Raw genomic sequence first — 22,058 nt, forward strand, 5'->3', positions numbered from 1 at the left:
TTACAAGAATATATCTGAATTACGGATGTTTGCAAATGTAAAATGTCTAGGGTACCACCTGCATAAAAAGAGATGACTGTACAAATGTACTATCCCTCCTTAATGAGCTATACTTCCTTTGGGGGGGTTATAACCTCTCAGAGCTAATTTTCTCAGATTAAAAATTATAAACATTGCCTGATTCTCAGTAGTGATGAATAATCAGATAAGCCAAAGAAAGCATATGACCCACAGAGTTTACTCAATAAATGTTTGTTGAATGAATGAATAAACAAGCAAGTGAATGCTGCTCCTTGCCACAGACCATCATAATGGTACTGCCTGGAAATCCCAAGCCCACGTTCACCCGACTCTGCACTAACAAAATGGGTGACCTGGGTAGGCCTGTGTGCTTCTCTAAGCCCCAGTTTAATCATGAATAGAAATGAGGGCAATAACACAAACCTCAAATTGTTAGTGAGCCAGTAATGAATTGTACCCCAACACTGCAAGATGGAACCGTTAAGAAACCTGGGCAAAGGGTCCATATGCCCTCTCCATATAATCTCTTACTACCACATGGGAATCTACATTACATCTCAAAATAAGAAGTCTAATTTTTTAAAGAGGTTATTGAGGTTAGGTAAGCTCACTGTGTCAAATTAGGAACACACAGTACAAATAGGTCAATGCCCAGCCCATGAGATACACTCAGTTATCATTCCCACTGAACCCACTGGTACCTCCAACTTCAGAGCAAGAGAATGGGTCCTCGTGGCAACAGGCCACAGCACCTGAAGCTAACAAAGCTAATGGTGTCCATTTCAAAGAGCCCCTGAAACCACCCTTGTTCTAATTTTCTATTTGTAATTTTTTTTCCTTTTCATTAAATAGAAACTCCCAATTCCATAGAATTCTTACTAGATATCATGATGGCAGCCCTTCAAAGCCTGACCAAAGAGATCATGATGGCAGAATTTCTTGGTGAAACAATAAAATGAAAAGCTATTTCCACAAGACCTCTGAGTAAATCTACAAGGGAACTTCATCCTGGACTGAGGAAGAGGACTGGGGAGAAAGGGGTAATCTGGGGCACAGAGAACTATGGGCCACCTGTCCCACGATGGGCTATAGACCCACCCTCACCCTCCAGGAACTTAAAATACACACAGACAGTCTGCTATGGACAAGATTTTTTTTAAAACAAATCCCTGAATCCCTAGCAGGTCTGGTTTCTACCGAGACACAAATGGCTTATGTGTATAATGTTTCACAAAAGCCTTAAAATATTATCACCCCAACTTGACACATCAAGAAACTGAGGTAGAGAATTTTATCACATTCTACAAGATTAGAGAGAGGCCACGTCAGTCACCATATTTAAATCCAAGCCCCTGCTCCAGTGCTCACACTAGAAAGTGTGACATAATGCCCCTTTCCTGCCCTCTCCCTGCAATCAATCTCTGAAGAGTCTTTTCTGTTTCACCTGGGATCACAATCACATTCATTTTCCACAAAGAGCTATGTCACTCCTTGGAGGACTTATCAAAATCTAAAGGGTTGGGCTGAGAGGAGAGATTTGCATTTTCTGTTTCTCAAAGGAAACATGGCTTTAAAAGAAACTGAAAAGTACTTATCAAGTCTTAGCCCTCATTGTGCAGAGAAAGAACCGGAGGCTCAGATGAGAAGAGGAAAGGGCCTTATTAACAAATATTGCCTCAGCGCAGCACCAAGCCAGCCCTGGGCCCTTCTGGGGGAGGATCTGGGAGGCCCAGGAGAATGAGTGTAATAAAACAGAAAGAGAAGAAGCATACAAGGCCCTGTCTCTACACCACCATACCATGAATTTCCACCAAATTACCCAGTATGGGTGCAGCCAATATTAAGGTTGTCTAAACAGGTTATAGAACCCTGGAATTCTCAACCATAGTTGAAATTCCAAAATTTACTGTGCCTTTTTCCCAGTTCAAGCATCAATTCAGTGGGCACTCTGTACCAGGGACTACAGAGGCCTGAATTTCTCCCAAATACAGATCTCTATTACCACATGTGCAAACCACATAAAGGCCACCAGAATAAAAGCACCCACAGATAAGATGAAATTACTGAAACTGAAAGCAGCCAAAGAGCATATATTACTAGGAAAAACGGTGCTCCTATAAATGGACTCATGAACATAGAAAGTAAACTGTGTTTAGCAGGCAGGAAAGGGGGGATTAACAGATACAAATTAGTAAATATAAAATAAATGACAAGGACCTGCTGTATAACACAGGGAACTATATTCAATTCCTTGTAATGAGTTATACTAAAAACAATCTAAAACATATATATATACATATGCATATGTTTATAACTGAATCTCTGCTGTACACCTGAAACTAACATTGTAAATTGACTACACTTAAATAAAAAATAATTTAAAAAAATAAGTAAAAATAAAAGCAACGCCATTAAGAAAAAAAAAAGAACACTCTAATCCCCTTAACTGTATGTGGTGGAGAATTCTGGTTGCAAGCACCAAGTCCACTAGATCACTTCAGCACTGGCTGTCACGCTTTCTGACCATCAGAGAGTCACTTGCTTCCCTGAGGTTACTTTTCTCTTCTGTGAAAGGCTACAGTTGCAACTAACGATGTATAGAATCTCATCATTCACAAGTACAACAAGTAGTGAGGACTTCCCATGGGCCAGGCACTGGACAGATGAAAAGATAGGGTCCCAGATATATTCATGGGTAGAAGAAGTTTATGCCATAAAGACATTAATTCTTCCAGGTTTGATAGACAGATTCATTGCAATTCTGATTAGAATTCCTACCAGATTTTTCTTGGAATGTAACAAGTTAATTTATGATCAGGAATAGCCAAGAAATTTCTTTAGAACCACCACTGGGGAGGGGTGGATAGGTCATTCATTTCTACTGGTCTTTATGAAGGGATAAAAACGTTCTGGAATAATAATGGTTGCACCACTGTGAATATGCTAAAAGCTGCGGAATTGTACCATTTAAATGGATGGAATTCATGGTGTGTGAACTATATCACAATAACACTGTTACATGAAGAAATATTTCTTGACAATTATTTTTCTGTTTATACCACTAGTCTATCACACAATTTAAGAAAAACAAAAAACCAAAACAAACCAAACAGTGCCAGGAGCTCTTTAGGACTGCAATATCCCTGGGTCTCCAAGGCCTCTGGTGGTGCTGTTCCTCTTAACACACACTAGCTGGGCTGGGCTAGTTAGGGACTGTAACTATCTTTTTAAAATCGAGGATCACTCCTTTCACCCTGGGAGAGGGAAGGAAGGAGGATGTCACAGCCTCATGCCTTCAGCTCATTTTTAACAGAACCAAGCCCTGCTTTCACCACTGTAATCACTCTCACTATAAAAACACGTGACATCAACAAGCACAGCCATGATAACACCTGAAAGTGTTCAAGGTACTTACCTGCAGCAGAAAAACTGAGGGAGGAGACAGAAGCTCGCTCAGCACTGAGGCTCCCTTTTCCCGACTCCAACTGGAGAAGCAGGGCGTTACAGCCTGAGGCTCTCAGCCCAGGGAGCAGTGCCCGCGCCACTGAGCTGGTCCTCCGGGAGCCGGAAAGGGAGAGGAGGGCTGCCCCGGGGGGGAGGGAAAGGGGAGGGACGGGGGCTGCAGCCCTGCTCGGAGGCCAGCCCCAGCCCCAGCCCCAGCCCCCCGCCCCGTCCGAGTCCGCAGTCCCCGCCCGCCCGGACACAGCCCTCCCAGGGGCGTGAACGGGCCGGCGGCCAAGGAGAGGAAGCCAGGGAGGAGAGGACTCGCGGGCGGGAGAGGGGAAGGGGACGCCAGCCGCGGACTGAGGGGATCCCGGCTGGGTGAGAGGTGGCAGGTGCACACCTGGCCCTTGGCAGCTGTGGCCGGGGCGCCGGGGCAGGTGGCGCGGGTAGAGGGGTCTGGCCTGAGCAATTCATCTGAACACGGGCTGACTGGCGCCCTTGGGGACTGTGACAGGCGGACCGCCCTCCCGCAACCGCCTGAGCACTTTTCCGGGAGCCCCCCACCTTGCACTTCCACAGCCAGAGGCCCCGGCCCCAGACAGGAACCAAAGGCCTACCGGGCGACAGAGTTGAGAAAACTTTGGGCCCGATCCCCGGCTAGGATATGGAGCTTCCAACCAGCGGACCACTTGGCACTGACTGCGCATGCGCAGGAGGGCCAGCGATCCTCTCTGGGTTCTGAGAGAGAAGTTGGGACAGGGAGGGAGGGAGAAGATGGGAGCGGGTGGAGAGGACGGGAAAATTGGAGAGATACAGATGGACACGATGAGCAGAGAGTAGGGAGGGATCTGGAGAGGGGAGGGTCTTAGCGGAGTTGGAGAGAAAAAGCTTTACCTCTGGGGCACCCCTAGGCGGCAGACCTGCCTCTGTACCCTTCTGTAACCCTTCAAGTCCAGCAGCTCAAGTTTTACCTCCCTGATCCAGCCCTCCATCGGATGCTTCTGCAGAAACCATATGGGGATCACACCCATTGCCCCCACGCGGACCTGGGTTTTCTCTTGCTCTGAGAACCAAGCACCCGCAGGTGTTGTCGCTCAGAACAACCTTGGGAAAGGTACATAATCCCCTTTTACACGCTGGGAAACAGGCAGGCAGGATCACTGCCTTAGCTCCACTGTCCCAGGTGTTGGGCTGGCGGGGAGCGGGATGGTACAAGATCAGAGCCCCAGACAGAGCAGACTGCCTGAGTGTTGGTGCATAGTCCCCATCCCTCCTGGGTAAACCATACCCAACCCTAGTGGAAACATCAAGGGCTCACAGTAGTTCCCTGGGTGTGGGAGAGCTGTCCTCATGTGAAGGAAAAGTCCAGCTGGGCTAACAAGCTAAGTCACAAATCTAAGTGTGATTAGTGTCGGTTTACTGATCTAAATTCTGCTGGGCTATCTCATATATCTGAAGTTTAGTGTCAGTTTATTGGGCTAACAACCTAACTCGTAATTCCAAGCTCAACAAGTGTCAGTAATGTGATCTACTTCAAATTGATAAGCTCCAGTGTACTGATTCCTTGCTTTTTGTTCTTTGAGCCTTATTGGCTAATTCCCCCTTACTTGTAATTAAGCCTTTAAAACCTCATGTGCACGTCTTGGAGGTGCTCAGAACTTCGGAGCAGGAGCCCCTCTGAGCCCACCGGCATAATACTTCTGAGTACACCAACACCCCGATTGGTGCTTTTCTTGGCTGGCCTGTTTCCATAACACTCAGCTCCAGTGCCCAGCTTTCTAGGTAGATAGGAGTGTTACCAAGTCGAAATTCTTTCTCCTCAGTGCAGGACAGGACAATAAGTTGGGAGACCAGATGTTGGGGCAGGGAATAGCAAGTTTCTGTAGGCCTAGATGGCAAACTAATGTCCTGGAAAACCATCTCCCCAAGTCACAATTCAGGCTCCTTTCCTGTGTGCTTGGTTGTTGCAAACTTCTTAGTGTAGGAATTCCTTCTTGTTAGAATCCTTTCTTCTTGCAGCTATCTGCGTGGGTCAGATTCCTGCAAAACTCCAACTAAACAAACGTTATTTTCTATTCTGTAATTTGCTATCTTTTAATGAATGAAAAAGTGTTAAATATCCTTAAAGGTCAGAGGCTTCAGAATAGGCTCTCCTGTATATTTCAGGCTCCAGGCAACATTGATTACAAGCAAGATGAAGCCTAGGAGACAGAGCATAGGGTTAAATTCAAAGGAACAGATCTAATATGGAGTCAGATTTGTTCTGTTCTATTACCCGGCCAGAAGCCACTTGAGGATTTAAATCCCTTTAAGTTAAAAATAACTAAAATTTTAAAGGAATTTACATACATATGTGGGAATGTGCAAAGCATATCTGGAACAGCACCCAAAGGATAGCAAACAGTGGCATCTCCAGAGAGGGCTGAAAGAACAGAAGATTAGGGAAAACTTCTTTCACTTGTGTATTTTTGTGCTCTGTTTGAGTTTTTTTTAACCATTTGCTTGTATTTCTTTTTCAGTTAAAAAAAAATGTGTAATGGAACAAAGGAGTAACTAGCATAGCAAATACAGCAGCCATGGAATCACTGAGTCATCACTTTTGATTTAAGCCAGAAAGCATTTATTGACTCTCTCCAATGTGCAGTCATTTTTTAAGAATTCTTTTAATATTATTATTATTATTATTATTATTATTACTACTACTACTACTGCTACTACTATTAATATTACTATTATTACTATTATTTTATGAAATAATAACACGGTTTATCTCACCCCTGCCCATGGCTGGTGAAAAACCAACTGAGTTTTTCTTGAGTTGTTTTCCAAGGAGTAGAGATGAGTTTATAAACAGAACACATCTTCAGGGTAAAACAGGCAGAGTGTTTTTCCAGCAGGCCAGACAGCTATGAAGGGTTTTCAACAGAGGCGCCCAGAAGCTGAGAGAGAAAGCCTCCAGGACACTACAAAAAGCTGCCCAAACTGCCTTCTCCATGGCACTACTGAAATAGGAAAGACCAAATCTGACTCCATATTTGATCTGTACCTTTGACATTAACAAAGCCAAGTTAATATGCTCCGGTCTTTTCATGGGTTATGATGTCACAGAGGAGATGGACAGGTCAACAAGGAACCACTCTGCCGTGATTACGGAGCTGGGGAAAGGAATGGGCTGCAAGATGTATGACGCAGCGGCAACTGTGCCCGTGCTTCTAGGCAGGTATCCAAAATCGCCTCGACAAGGTGTCAAACACTTGTGCCCACGTCCTCATCAACAGACATGTATTAAAGACAAATGGAAACATATAAAAGGCCAATACCCTTGATGGGTACACCGTCCAAAGAGCAAAGTCTCAGTTTGACAACTGGCCATCTCGGTTCCCTGAGATTCATTCTTGAAGAACCTTAAAAACCACTCCTCTGTCCTCAAGAAGTGCTGCATATTTGTCCTATCTTTGGCTCAGGGATGGAACACGTTCAAGTGAACTTTAATGTCTGCACAGATTTGACTGTCTTACTCCAGGTTCACTTGTCCATTCCAAAGAGGCCTGAGCTAAGTCCATCCTCCGTAAGATCTATTCCCTCCAGGGACAGCTCATTGAGCCTGTAATTAAAAGCCAAGTGAACAAGACTGTCCTCTGCTAAAAAGTTCACCCACCCTTCACTGTTTTCTTAATCTCCTCTCCTGGCTAATTGCAACAGACTAACACCTCCCTCCACCAAGATACCCAACTATGTCATTTTGTCTCCCCAAAGAGAAACTAAGGTCCATAAAAGAGGAGAAAACTACATAGTCACCTCTGAATTCTTAGCATATAGTAATGTCAATAAATAGAACTCAGATTATTACTACTTTCCTTTAAACCCATTCTGGTTATTTGAATGAGACCTTGGAAGAGAGGTGTTTGCTGTCCAGTATCTTGATCCACAAGACTCTGGAGGCCTTTTTCGGAATAGCTGTTCACTGATTCATTCAAAACACAACTTATCAATCAAGGAGTAGCTGTGCTTTTCTGCCAGGAGTTTGTGGTCACTCTCATGCCAGAACAGCTTTAAACTATATCCTTATTTTGGATTTGTTATTTTTCCCCTCTTCCAACAAAATTGACTTTCCTTACTTTCTTGTCTTGAGGAATTTTTTTTTTCCCCTTTCACCCTTTAATAAACCAAGATTCTCAGGATGGGCTAGGCCCATTATATGATCACCCATCCAACTCCTAGTGTGAGAGGCCTGGGGCTAACTTCCTGCCCTCCTGTCAAGGCAACTGAAAATCAGTTCAGGAGCCAACCAGCACACCACGGATTCTAACGCTCACTTATCTCCCAGAATCCCTGTTTTCTCGTTTGTCTTGGTTTCTGAGGATTTCCCCTTTCTTGACAATTAGTTGTGCAGCTTGAAAGATGAGGAAGGAAGGTTTTATTTCTCAATCAGCATTTTAAGAAACTTGTCTAATGAAGGTTTCCAAGAGGTTCTACAACCCTCCATTGCCGAGACAGAAAACACACTAGACATTTTCTAAATTTAGCTCTCATGTGCATTTTTTCTTTGCTTTTGTTTTCTTAACTGCTAACAGACATTATTTAATTAAAAAAAAGTAAGGCCCCAAAAAGGATATAACACTGAAGGGGCAAACAAAATTAAAGGGCAAAGGCAGAAAAATTATAACTACTCTACAAAGTTAATATAATACATACACTATGTATCAGATCAGCAAGTCTCAGTAACAGCTAATTGAAACATGACCATGAGGTAAAATTTCTCTCCTGTCAGGACATGGCCAACAGAAAATACAATTAAACCAACACACTAATATCCTAAGTCTGGCAAGGTACAGAAGGCTACAAGCTAAATGTGTCTTCTTCTGGAAAAGAAGGAGACACACCAGCTCTTCTCTGTGGAGCCGGAGCCCACGGGAGGAGGGTGAAGTGAGCTCTGTAAGTACCCAATTAGCAAAGTGAGTGATGAATAAATAGACGTGAGCTTTGTTGACAGTGATGATACTACTATTCATTTGTGCTTTAAAGTATGACTTCACTTTCAGTGATCAATACTTCGGCGTCCTCAGGAGTTGAGATTTTAGGAAAATGCACAGCCTGGGCCCAGACCTCCTATTTAAGCTCGTGACTCTGCCTAGATATCTCAAGGGCACTCCCAACTCAACCTGCAAAGGGCTGACTTCACGGTGCTCCTCCCATAGCCGTCCTGCCCAGGGCCTCTGGTCGGGGGGTAAGGTCTCCCTGCATCTCCCAACTCAGGCCCATTACTCACAGATGTGAATGGACCCCTCCTTCAGGGACCAGATATCCTCAGTCACAGAGTACCACCACCCTCAACTGACCTACCAGATACTCACTGGCACTCACTCAGCACTGACTCTGTGTTGGAGACCACGCTGCACACTGCACAGTGTATCTCTCTGGATCTCCACAACAGTCCTGGGAATTGGGTACATCACTGCTTCAATTGATTAGATAAATTGTTTCAATTCCTTGCGTGTGTCATTCAAACTGACACGGCAACTAAGCCACAACCCTGGGCCTGAAAACCACTTGAAACTTGAACACTGCTACACCTCGCAGCCACCCTACTCTGACTCATCACATCACCTCCTGCCAAGCCTTCTAAACTTTTCCAAGCATTCTACAAGACAAATGTGAACTACGAGAGCACCCTACTCTCCTACTTAAAATCTGTCAATGATGGTGCACTGCCCTTAGGAGAAAGCCCCACCGGGCTTGAGCACAGCCTAAGACCCCAGCATCCGCGTTCCCTGCGTGGCCGCGCTGCCTCACCCACCACGCAGCTCTACATGTGCCGTGTCCAGGACAGGGATGCTGACTCCGCACAACCCAGGGATTGTCTCACTCGAACAATGATCACATTCTTCAGTGTTCATCTTCATTGCTGACTCTCACAAAAATGTTTTCTCATGATGAATCAATATCTTTTTCCTTACAACTTCCCATCATTGATAATGAGCTCCCCCCAAAAGAGAGAAGACCTAATTCTCAGTCTCCTTATCTGTAAAGTGAGAATAACAAGGAAATATATGAGGTTTTAAGAGAAATAATATTCATGTGAGGCTGAGGGACAATTCCATCATACAGTAAGCACTCAATGTGTGCTTACTTAATATTAGTAAGAATATATTGCATTCTAGCAACCTTCAATCAATGTTTTATGACTTTGTCCAACAGACTACTGACAAACTGTTGGACGAACCACTTTGAGAAGATCAGCACTAGCGTACTGGAAGAGGTAAGCGCTGACTCCATTTACAGCTGCAGCTACCCAGCACTACGGGGCGGGGGCAGTTTGCTCAAACTCTTACATGTTGCTTGAGCATTTAGTCCTCGTTACAGAATAAAGATAGGTGTTCTTTAGTCAAATCTCCTGAAATATAAATCTTCAAAGATTGATGCAAATTAGGTTTCAAGTACAACACTCTCACTAGAATTTATTTGAAAATTATAGTCTTAGCTACTCCACACATCAAAAGGGCATAATCTTAATGTATCTGACTAAATACACTGAAAGGGTTGTTTAAAAGGAATTAAGAAGAAGCCATTCTGAATAAGCTCTCTGTATCATCTGCACAAAGCTCCACCCATGGGTCTCATTTCTCACTTCCACATAGGTGTTTTCAAGTAGCTTACCTTGGGTCTTGGTTTCTTATAACACGGGGCGTGGAATAGTTGTGGATAGATTTATGTAGCAAATATATACCTAGGGTATTTGCTGTGAAGGACTTCTAGAAATAAGAAGATTGATATATAGTCCCACCCATAAGAAACTCAGCCTTTGCATTAAAAATAAAGTGAGAGATACATTTAACAAAAATTTACAAGATTTGTACATTGAACTTTTTGAAGTATCACCAAAATAAATTTTAAAAGATCTACATATATGGAAGACATTCCATTTTCTTGGAATGATTGACAAAATTATTATAAATGTTAAGACTCCTCAAAGTGATCTATATATTCAGTGGAATCCCTATCAAAATTCCAGCTAACTTCTTTGCAAAAATTGAAAAACTGATCCCAAAATTCACATGGACGTGCAAGGGGCCCAGGACAGCAAAAACAACCTTGAAAAAGAAGAATAAAGTTGGAGGACTCACTTTAAAGTGTACTAAAATGCTATAGTACTAAGTCAGTATGATACTGGCATAAGTTTGGATAAATATATCTAAGAGACACAATAAAAACCCACGGGGAAAACTTACATTTACAGACAGTTTTCCACTAGGGGGCCAAAAACACTCCATTGAAAGAATAGTCTATTCAACAAATGGTTCAGGGACAGCTGGGTGTCTGCAGGCAAAAGAATCAATCTGGAATCTGAACACCCATATTTTATATAACAAATAAAATTAATTCAAAATAGATCACAGACAGAAATGTAAAAATTAAACCTATACACTTTCTAAAAGAAAACACAGTATAAATTTTTGTGGGCCTAGGATAGGCTTTTGGTTCATAGATACAAAACCAAGGGCACAAATGATAGAAGAAAAAAGCAGATAAACTGGACTTCATCAAAATTAAAACCTTTTCCTTACAAAGGACATCATCAAGAAAGTGAAATGACAGGGAAAATGGGTATCTCAAGTGAGAGAGTGCATGCTTAACAAGAAAAATAAAATAAATCATTACATAACTACCTCCCCTGTAAAGAAATTGTTTTAATGTTTAAAAAAAATATAGTGAAAGGACAATGTGCAGAATAGATGAAAAATTTTGTAAAGCATTTATCTAATAAGAGAGTAGTATCCAGGATATATAACGAATGCTTTCAACTGAACAATACAAGGAAATAAGCCCAATTTTTAAATTTACCACGAATTTAAATAGATATACAAATGGCCAATAAGCATATGAAAAGATGCTCAGCATCACTAGGGAAATCAAAAACAAAATGAGATCTCATTTTACACCCACTAAGATGGTTATAACCAAAACATGGACAATAACAAATGTCATTCAGGAGGCAGAGTGACCTCTTATGCGGCCAGAGGAAAGGGGCAATGGTGCAGCTTCTTTGGAGAAGTCTGGTATTTCCTCAAAAGCTTAGAGTTATATGGCTCAGCAATTCCACTCCTATATGTAGAGTCATCCCTCAATACCCTTGGGTGGTTGGTTTCAGGAACCCCACACCCTGGATACCATAATCCAGGGATGTTCGAGTCCCTTTACAATCAGTCATCTGGATCCATGTAGTGGAAACTACAGATATGGCGGGCCAAATGTACAGCCAAGAGAATGAAAGCATATTCTCATAAAAAATTTCACATCAATATTCATAGCAGTATCATTTAGAGTAGCCAAAAGTTACTAACAATATCCACCATTCAATGAACGGATAAACAAAATTATCAAGAATAGGCCCACAAGCTTTTGGTCATTGAAACTTTGACAAAGGAGGTCAGAACATAGAATGGAGTAAAGACAGCCTCTTCAGCAAGTGGTGTAGGGAAAACTGAACAGCTGAATGTAAATCATTGAAGTTAGACTACTTCCTCACAGCATGCACAAAAATGAATTCAAAATGTGTTAAAGACTTAAACATGTAGACAAGATAGTATAAACCTCTTAGAAACAACCATAGGCAAAACATCTGACATACATCTCAGCAATGTTTTCCCAGAGCAGTCTACTCAAGCAATAGAAAAACAAACAAAAATATACAAGAGGGATCTAATTAAACTTACAAACTTTTACACAGCTAAGAAAACAGTAAGCAAAACAAAAAGACAACCAACCTATGGAATGGGAGAAAATATTTGCAATAAATGAAACTGCTAGGGGCTTAATTCCCAGAATATGTAAACAGCTTTTATACTTCATAAGAAAAACAAACAAACAATTCAATTCAAAAATTTACGGAAGTCCTAAAGCAACATTTCTCCAATGAAGACGTACAAGTGGCCAGTAGGCACATGAAAAAATGTTCAATATCATTATCAGAGAAATGCAAATCAAAACTGCAATCAAGTGTCACCTCTCATCAGTCAGAATAGCCATCTTTCAGAAGTTCACTGACAATAAATACAGGAGAGTCTCTGGAGAATTGGGAACACACCTACACTGTGGTGGGAATGCAGTTTGGTGGAGCCATTGTGGAAACCTGTATAGATGTTCCTCTAAAGACAAAATATTGACCTCCCATATGAACTAGCAATTCCACTCCTGGGCATATATCCAGAAGGAACCCTAATTCAAAAAGACACCTACACCCCAATCTTCACAGCAGCACTATTTACAATAGCAAGACATGGAAACAACCGAAATGTCCACTGACAGATGGCTGGATAAAGAGGTTGTAGCATATTTGTCCAATAGACTACTATTCAGCCATAAAATAATAATAAAATAATGCAATTTGTAGCAACATCAGTGGACCTGGAAAATGTCATTCTAAGTGAAGTAAGCCAGAAAGAGAAAGGAAAATACCATATGAGATTGCTCACATGTGGAATCTAAAAAAAAAGAAAGAAAGAAAAAAAAATATCTACAGAACAGAAACAGACACAGAGACTTAGAAACCAAACTATGGTAACCAGTGGGGAGAGGGTGTGGGAAGGAATAAATTGGGAGTTCAAGATTTGCAGATACTGAGTATGTAAAGTATAAACAGCAAGTTTATACTGTATAGCACAGGAGAATATATTTAATATCTTATAGTAACTTATGTTTAAAAAGAGTATGAAAATGACTACAGGTATGTTCCTATTTAACTGAAGTGTTGTGCTGCACAAGAAACTGACACAACATTATAAACTAACAAGACTTCAATGAAAATATTTTTAAATAGACCAAAAACGAAAAAAAATTGAAAATGATATTATCAAACAAAAAGAATAAAGAACTGATTCAGGCTACAATATGGATGAACCTTGAAACTTAATGCTAAAATAAACCAGACACAGAAAGCCAAATAGTGCCCTTTAAAGTGAACTCTATCTAAGCATTTATTTTACTACTCCTGTAAATTTTCCAGAGGTTTGAAATCTATCAATATCAAAATAAAATGTATTATACATTGAAAACTTAAAACGCTTCCTCACAGGAGGGCTTTTATTATTAAATGCAGAAACGCATATAAAGCTCTTGGAAAAACACTTTGCACCTCCACACAAAATCACTGCTGTCACTGCCACTCAGAGGGTGGTGCCAGCACTGATGAGAGCTGCCTCCACTCGCTCCCGTGCAGACAGTTGTGAAGGCCTGAGCTCTGACAGGCAGGATGAACGTGAACCTGGGTCAGACACAGCCACGTCCCAGGCTCTGCGTTACCCAACTTTCTTATACAAACTGCAACATGTAATGTAAACACGCTAGATGGATGTATCTTACAACACAGGGAATACAGACAATGTTTTACAGTAACTATAAATGGAGCATCTATTGTAAACCTGAAACTAATATCATATTTTAAATCAGCTATATTTTTATAAAATATTAAAAAATATTTTTTAAATGCTATTACTTTAATATTCAATTCAGTTTTTAAGTAACTACTAAACAGCTCAGAATGTATAAAAGCATTTAATTGTGCTGTTTGTTTACATATTTATTCACATTCAGCCTCTTGCTAAAAGAGAATTTAAACAATTCTTTTATAAACCGCTTAAGAACCATAACAACAAAAAGGCAAAACGGAGAGTGAAGAGAAAATGGATATTCAATACTTAAATGAAACCAGGGGGAGATAAACTCATAAAAATGGATTACATGAAGTCAGGGCAAGTGTTAAAGGCTGACTAGAAATTCAGCTGTAGGATTCTTGGCAGCTAAACCAAAAAGAAAAGATGATGGGGCGGGTGGTAGAGCGTGTGCTTAGCGTGCACGGGGTCCTGGGTTCAAGCCCCAGGGCTTCCACTAACAGATAAATACATCTAATTACCTGCCCCCCAAAAGAGCCCCAAAGAAAAGAAAAAGAGAAATTTCTTTCCCAAAGAACCCTGATATTAAATTTGGATTAAATATTTAAAAAAAGCAAAAAAGAAAAATAGAAAAGATAAGTGACACTGTGAAGGAAAACCCCAGCTGGGCTAACAAGCTAAGTCACAAATCTAAGTGTGATAAGTGTCGGTTTAGTGATGTAAGTTTTGCTGGGCTACCTGGTAAATCTGAAGTTTAGTGTCAGTTTACTGGGCTAAGAAGCTAACCCGAAAATCCAAGGTCAACATTTGTCAGTAACGGGATCTGTTCCAAATTGATAAGCTTCAGTGTACTGATTCCTTGCTTTTTGTTGTTTGAGCCTTATTGGCTAATAGCCCCATACTTGTAATTAATCCTATAAAACCTCATGTGCACATCTTGGAGGTGCTCAGAGCTTTGGAAAAGAAACCTCTCTGAGCCTGCCAGCGTAATAAATCTCAGTACTCCAACCCTCTGTGTGATTCTTGTTTCTTGGCTGGCCTGTTGTTTCCATAACAACACAAGGGATAATGCCCGTGAGATAAATCTGGGGAGGCTGCTGGCAGATCCCCATGTCTCACGTGAGAAAATCTGAAACATCCTTCTCACCACTCAGAGTCATCATAAGCCCACCCCACACTTCCCTCCCTTAAATGCAGGAGCACGGTTAGGGCCCAGCCTTTACTGTCTTTGTGTCATCACAGTGATACAGGATGGAAGGGGGAAGAGCACAGCCATTCAAGGAAGGCCACAGCAATTGACATCAAAATGGTGAAGCATTCAACCCCCAAAAGGCCTTGAGGCTCAGGATGAAGAGATTTAACTTCTAGCAGATCTTGAGATTCAGTAAACACCCATTGTAATAGTAACGTGGTGAATAACATGCCCCAGGCAACATGGCAGTCCCAATGATAGCCACAAAAGGTCAAAGGGTGGGAAATGGCCAACTCCCTGGGAATCCCAGCCCCTTGCCCTAGGGCTGGTCCTTCTACTTATTAGCATATGAAACCACCAAGCCCAAGAAAACAAGCAACACAGCGCCACCTCGCGGTCACCACTCTCTCTCCCTCTTTGGAGAAGGCCCACACTCTGTCTGTGGAGTGTGTACCTACTTCTAATCTGTGCATCAAACCCCCACACCTCGTGACGTTTCTCTTGCATTTCAATGTATCTCTCTGAATATATATACCTTTACTCAACACTGGCTTGCTCTTGAATTCTTTACTGCATGAAGTCAAAGAACAAAATCTGTTGGGGCACATCCCAGGGGCTAAACGAAAGCGTGGGGCACAGCCCTTCTCATGCCCAACGCTTTTTATTCTTGTATCAACAGGACTGGGCTGTGAAGCGAGGTCTGAGTCCCCAGCTAAGGGACAGAACCAGCCTCCAGGGCTCCAATTTGCGGGCAGCCTCTCGCCAGCTTGGGCCTTGGGGTCTGCCAGGATCTCTGTGTTTCTCCGTTGTGCTGACTCCCCAGCCATACAGCGTACTCCTAGGCCTGTCCCCACAAAACCCTTCTCTCCAAAATACAAGCACATCATGTCACAATCCTCTTGTTCAACCAGGAAATGTTCAGCCCACTTTTTTCTCCCCAATAAAGTACCCAGCTGTCCTCCCTCCCATCACATCACTTCTTTATTTGTGAGAACTCTGCACTCGCCACACCCCATCCTGAACACAGGTGTGTTGTTGGCTGTGACCGAGATGTTTCTTTCTCAAACAGCCTGCGTCCTTTCACTTTCCCCTTGTTACCTTAAAAAAGCCTTTCCTGAGTCACCCACCCCTCTGATTATGAACTCACAATGTGCTGAGGTTGCAGTCACTGTGCATACATCCCAGTTTTGGTTAGGTTTCCATCGCAAGATCTTCATTAAGGAGCTGCATCAAGAAGTTTAAAGAGGCTATTCTTACATCTGAGTGGAGGAGCCTGCAAAAAATTTAAATGGCTTTGAAGAGAGAGTTAACCAGGGACAGAGATGTCGCGGGTCCTAGTCAAAAGTGTCATGAGGAAAAATGTTCTCCCAAGGCTCAGAGTGGCTTCTGAACACGGAGTCGGCAGGGAGGAGGTGACAGGCAGTGAGTAGGGTGAATGATACAGGTTACGCTCCCCCAGCTGGGGAAGAATAGGTTTTTTCCAGTTTTCCAAACAATTTCTTACTACCTTTTTCTATTATTGCCACATACCATTTCCAACGAATTAAGCATATCAATGTCAGTCATTTGGGCCACTTGGGAGAAGCTACACGATGCCATTCACAGGGCTGGGGCATGACAGCCACACCAGTCTAGATTGAAAGAACAGTTGGGGTATTTGCAAGGTAATCACGGGCATGCAGCAAACTCCCCGGGTTCAATGACCTCATCTCAAAGCTGGGGTCAATAAAACTACCAAGCAAAGTGCGTGATGATTATGGCCCACATCTGTTTACTAGGTAAGTGCCCGTGAAAGCTGCCACTTAATGGGGAATGAGTACGATCAATAAGGCCCTGTCTACCTACCCACACGCGCCCTGCCTTCCTACCTTGCTGCAACAGCAGAGCTTGTTTAGCTGAGATGAACGCACCCAGACCAGCCCAGAAGGGAAAGCTCACAGCTCTGCACGGCGAGACGTGTTCCTTTCCTTCTCAGGGCTGATCACAGTTTGCTGTCGTCTATTTTTATGTTTATCCCTTTTGTAACTGCCTCTCCTCCGGAGTTTTTGCTCAAGCAGCACAGGGCCAGGGGTGTCTTGCGGCCTGCTGGATATTCTGGGCAGGGAAACAGCCAACTCCATTTCTGGCTCTGGTGCTGAACGGAGAGAGCAGAAGGCCCAGGGGCCCATGCTGAACCGAGGCCACTGAACCCAAAATTATGGTCTGAATTTGGGCAAATTACACAGTCTTCTTTACCCTGAGATTCCTCATCTGTCCATGAAAATAACTGCCCATGTCACACAGAGTTACAAGTATTAAAGGAAATCAGCAAATTCACAACCTAGCCAAGGGGCTACAAGTGCATCCTCAACAGACAAATGCTGCCTTTACGGCTGTGACACACGCTAAGCGGGGCGGCCCCACACAGTGAACACTGCTAAGTGCCAGTGTGTTAAATGCTTCATGTGTGCTATAATACTCTTTAGATCTTACAACAATCCCAGGATGAAACGAATATTATCATGCCAATTTCACAGATTCACCAACAGGTTAAGAGAGTATGCATTCTTTTCCAAGGCCCTATGTTGAAGAAATGGCGATTTAAACCGGAATCTGGGCCCAGGCCTTGGCTCCATCTCTCTCCCATCCACCTGACCACTTGCCTATGAATTCCACCTGTCCAATATACAAGTTTGCAGCCGGCCATCTCTTAAATGCAATGTGTGCCACCATTTGTCAATGTTGTTTAATTACCATAAAATGTTCTCAGAAACCACTACAGTAAAGAAAGGTGGACTTAAGGAATTCTGCATTGCGTTCTCCTGTAATGTGCAGAATCCCTTCCCTACACCTACAAATCCAAGTATATGCTTCCTCCATGTTTATGTTTGCCCACGGCTTATTAAAGCAGAAGGTATCTGCAGTAATTCCATCTCGGTTGCTTTCCAAGGTTGCAGATTATCCATAATCGGTCTGTGAACGAAAATACTACAATGTGATTGAGAATACTGCAACCATGTCAGTAAACAAAGAATACTGATACCAAGTCATTAAAGGCTGCCGTCACCCCCCAGCGAGGACAGGCCTGGAGCCCAGCCACAGCAGCAAATCACAATGGTGCCCTCTGAGCAGACTCAGAATAAGAAAGGACGGGCTACTGGCCTGAGATAGCTAGGTGCTTGTCTAAAAAATGAATTCAGTGAGTCCTAATATTTGCTTCCTCCCATTCATACAAAATCACTAAATTCGTGAACTTGAGACACCTGGATTTCTTTAGATAACAAGTAATCTTTTATTGTTCCAACAACCTGGTCTTTGTTGTAAAGCTCCTATGTATCCTAGCTCTTCCTCAACCTCTTGGGAGCAGTCCCTCAGAGAGTTCTGAAAGGCTGTCATCCCGGCTCGAGTTCTCCCGCCAAATAAAACAAAACTCTTAACTTTTAAGCTGCACATGTATTTCAGTCAACAGTTTTGGACACCATGAAGGGACCCACAGCAGATTTCTCTCCACCTGAACTCTCCGAGTAACCGAAACCTTGCTACCAGCACTGACCCTTTGTGCCTATCCGCCTCCTCGGGGAGTCCAGATGAATTTTGCTGAGTCTCTCCTGGTTCTCAAATCTCACATATTGGTTGATGATCCTAAGTTTTATCTGGCGGTGTATCCAGGTGCGTGTCCCTCCAGTTGAAAGAAACTGAGGTGAATTACCCACCCAGTGGAGACATACTGGGTGGGGCCTGTTTGAAAGATAACAGGAAATACCCACCTTGAGGATATGTCCAAAGTGGGGCTGGTGGAAACATATGAGGAAAATACTCACCCAGTGGAGACATCCCGAGTGGGTCCAAGTTGAAAGACACTGGGTTCAGGACTGAGTGGTTAGGTAAGTGGCTGGTCTAATATTTTCCTCAATTTGGTTACCTGCATTGAATTTTTCAGGATAAAAGTAAAACTCTTATGAGGAAATTTTCAACTCCAAAATTCGGACCATCCTCCTGGCTGGTAACAGCATTCTCGGGTGACAGAGAATCTTCCAGGAGTGGTAGAGACAAAGGCTTCATGCCACAGAGTTGTCCCTGTGGGAAATCTTACTAGCAAATTTATTCTGAGAACCCGACCTTACAATGGGGAATAGAACTTTCAAAAAAAATAAAGAACAAAAAAGAAAAGAAAAAGAAATGACAGATTGCCAGTCTCCAACTATTACCCCAGCCAGATTTATGTACATACAAAACTTACAACATTAATCGGGAATAAGAAAAAAAAAAAACTCACTCTGAAAATAACCAGGCCTGATAAAAACATTTTTTGGAATTCTGAACTTATAAAAACAAAATCCCCTTTAGGGGGAACTTGGATTTCTCTTCCTGTGTCCTTGAAATGTAAATGTTTTATCTTTCTCTGGGTGTTTTAAGTGTGTGTATGTAAGTATATATATGTTTAGTTTAGTTTTTAAAGGAAACCTTGGACTCTGCCGTACAAAAGTTTCAAGTATTGTGTACATATGGTGGCCACACAAATAAATTGGGATTCTAAGCAATTCTTTGATTGTACCAATTTTCAGATATTTTGCCATCTTAAACTTTGCTGCATCAGCCTGGACCACGAAGGCTTTAAGCTTTTGAAGAGTAAACCTTTGAATTTTATTTAGGCAACACCCCGACTCTCATGTGGAAGGGCCTCTTCATCTTATTGGTTTAAAATCACTATATATATATATATATATATATATATATATATATATATATATATATATATATATATATATATATTTGTATATAATTTGATGGCCATATGATGGATTTTTAATTTGGAAAAACTTTTTAATTGGTGAAAGTTTAAAGAGATCTCATTATAAACAGCTGTTTTATTGGTACCTATTAAAATAAAGTTTAAATGCAGAAAAATATATCTAATGGTTAACCTAAGAACTCAGATAAAAAAATATAACTGGTTTGAAAAGCTACATTTGTGTTTTTCCTTTCTGATAAATGTTTCTAGGGATGCTAATAAAAACTTAGAATAATTAATGTTATGTAGGTTGAATAACTGGAAAATTGATTGTAAAAATGTCGAAAAAACACATAAGTAGCTTATCCCAAAACGATAAATATTTTTATATGGTTATTTTGAATGAGATAAATAAAATGGACATTTTTGGATTTACATACAGGGTTTTGATACTACACTATGTAAAGTTAAAAAAAAAAAGGGCCAAAGAGATCACCTACTCCCCCCCAACAATAAACTTTAAACAAGTCCGTTTTATTTACCACAGTTTAAAATATATTTATATGTAGACTGAAATACTTGATCAATGATTGGGACAACAGACCAATTAATGAAATTAAAAATCGAGAAGGGCCTAAGCTCTTTGGCTGAAACTTGGGCATCCTAGAGACTTCTATAAAATTATATATAATGCAAACACACAAAAAAAAGTTTTCTGGCACTCCTTCTAGAAATAAGAATTATTGATTAAACTTAATAAATATAAAAATTAAAGTTATAAGATTTAATAAAATTGAGATAAAAGTTTGTGAAATTGGTATATTTAAATGGTCTTTGTATAAACCTTTTGCTTATGTTGTGGGATAGATATGTTTCAGTGGAAAAACGCTTCCCCTTCTTGGTATTATAAGGCTGGGCATATATCTGTCCCTCTGAAAATATTAATTGAACAAATTAAAGGAAACCAATATAGTTACATGAGCCATCCAATATAACGTAAAACTAAAAACTAATTTGAGTGGCTAATAAAAAAATATAGGTTTACCCTGGGTTTAACTTATAACTCAAGGAAAAGAGACCTTAATAAATGCCTTATGCAAGCTTTGGAAGACATAATAAAGAAAACCTTAAAGTTTTATTACATGGAATTCTTTGTTTACAGCTCTTCTCACTGATACAAAAATGCCAATTAAGGAGATAAAATTGGGTCTGGGTGACAGAGCAGTTCTCTGGGGACATGGAAGAGAGTGTCTTTGTCTTGAAGATCAGAAATATAAATACAACAAACAGTGACCTAGGACTGAGCTTAATTAGCTCAACGAAATAAAACTTGAGGCCAAGAAATTTTTGGCATTTTAGAACTCAGAACTCTGACGGGTCCTTCAGACTTTGTGAAGAAATCTTAACTATCTGTTTCATAAATAGTAAGCCTTAGTGATTTGAGCAAGCAAATTCAGCTTACTCCAACTATTATTATAAATATCTTATAAGTAAGTTTTTAAGTGAATCTATGAGATCTCTAGCTTTTGTCTTTTTATAAGCCTGCGTACAGATTATAGAAGTGAGATATTTCTACTGCTAAAAAAAAAAATTCAAAGTCAAAGAGCTCTGCTTAATTGATGTAAAAATATACGAGCTTAAACATTAAGTATTTTTATAATAAAAACTTAACAAATTGACTTTCAGCGTCATGTGAATTGGAAAATATTCAATATTAAGATAATATTTGTTATTGTTTAGTTTAAGTATGTTCTAATTAATATAGACATCTTTAAAGTCATCAATATTATGTATAATACCTTTACTGTACCTAGGTTTAATGAAAGTCAAATAAGATCCTGTTATATCTGTTGCAGATTTGTCAAAAAAAAATAACAGTAATGTGCTGTGGTAAAATTTTAAGTAAATTAAATGCAAATGAGATGAGAGCTTTGGGTAAATAATTAAAATATATTTTTAAAATGTATGCTTAAAATAATCTCTAAATGTTTGATATCTTTAAATTCTAGAGTTGTGCTAAATTAAGTTAAATGACAAGATTTTATTAAATATCTATGCCATTGTCAGATAAAATAAGATTGAAATATGAATTACTTAACATTTAACTTCCTCTTACAGTGAAACTAAAGGTGTTTAGAAATATTAATCAATGGTTGGTGCCACACAGAAATGGTCTCTATTAGTAAGGGAATGATCTCAGTATCCTAGGAAAGTAATATAAATGTGTAAAGGAAGATGTAAGAATGGAATTATACTTTGTTAATGAAAAATAGTGACTTTCTCCTGAAGCTGGTTACTTCTG

At 40.9% G+C, this 22,058-nt stretch overlaps 1 protein-coding gene across 3 annotated transcripts in view; it reads right to left on the minus strand.

Annotated features, from left to right (window-relative positions):
• Positions 1-22,058, minus strand: part of LOC140699645 (trafficking protein particle complex subunit 9-like) — a 193,253-nt gene that overhangs the window by 50,055 nt on the left and 121,140 nt on the right. For 2 of the 3 annotated variants that reach the window (XR_012077889.1, XR_012077888.1), the window contains exons 1-2: positions 16,914-17,183; positions 16,193-16,318 (exon numbers count right to left, since the gene is read on the minus strand). The exons of the other annotated variant lie outside the window; for it this stretch is intronic. The gene's annotated coding sequence lies outside the window, so the exon portion shown is untranslated. Of the gene's footprint in view, positions 1-16,192; positions 16,319-16,913; positions 17,184-22,058 lie in introns of those variants that run through there. 3 annotated transcript variants of the gene reach the window in all.

The sequence above is a fragment of the Vicugna pacos genome, chromosome 11, assembly GCF_048564905.1.
Source record: "Vicugna pacos chromosome 11, VicPac4, whole genome shotgun sequence".
NCBI classification, from domain to species: domain Eukaryota; kingdom Metazoa; phylum Chordata; class Mammalia; order Artiodactyla; family Camelidae; genus Vicugna; species Vicugna pacos.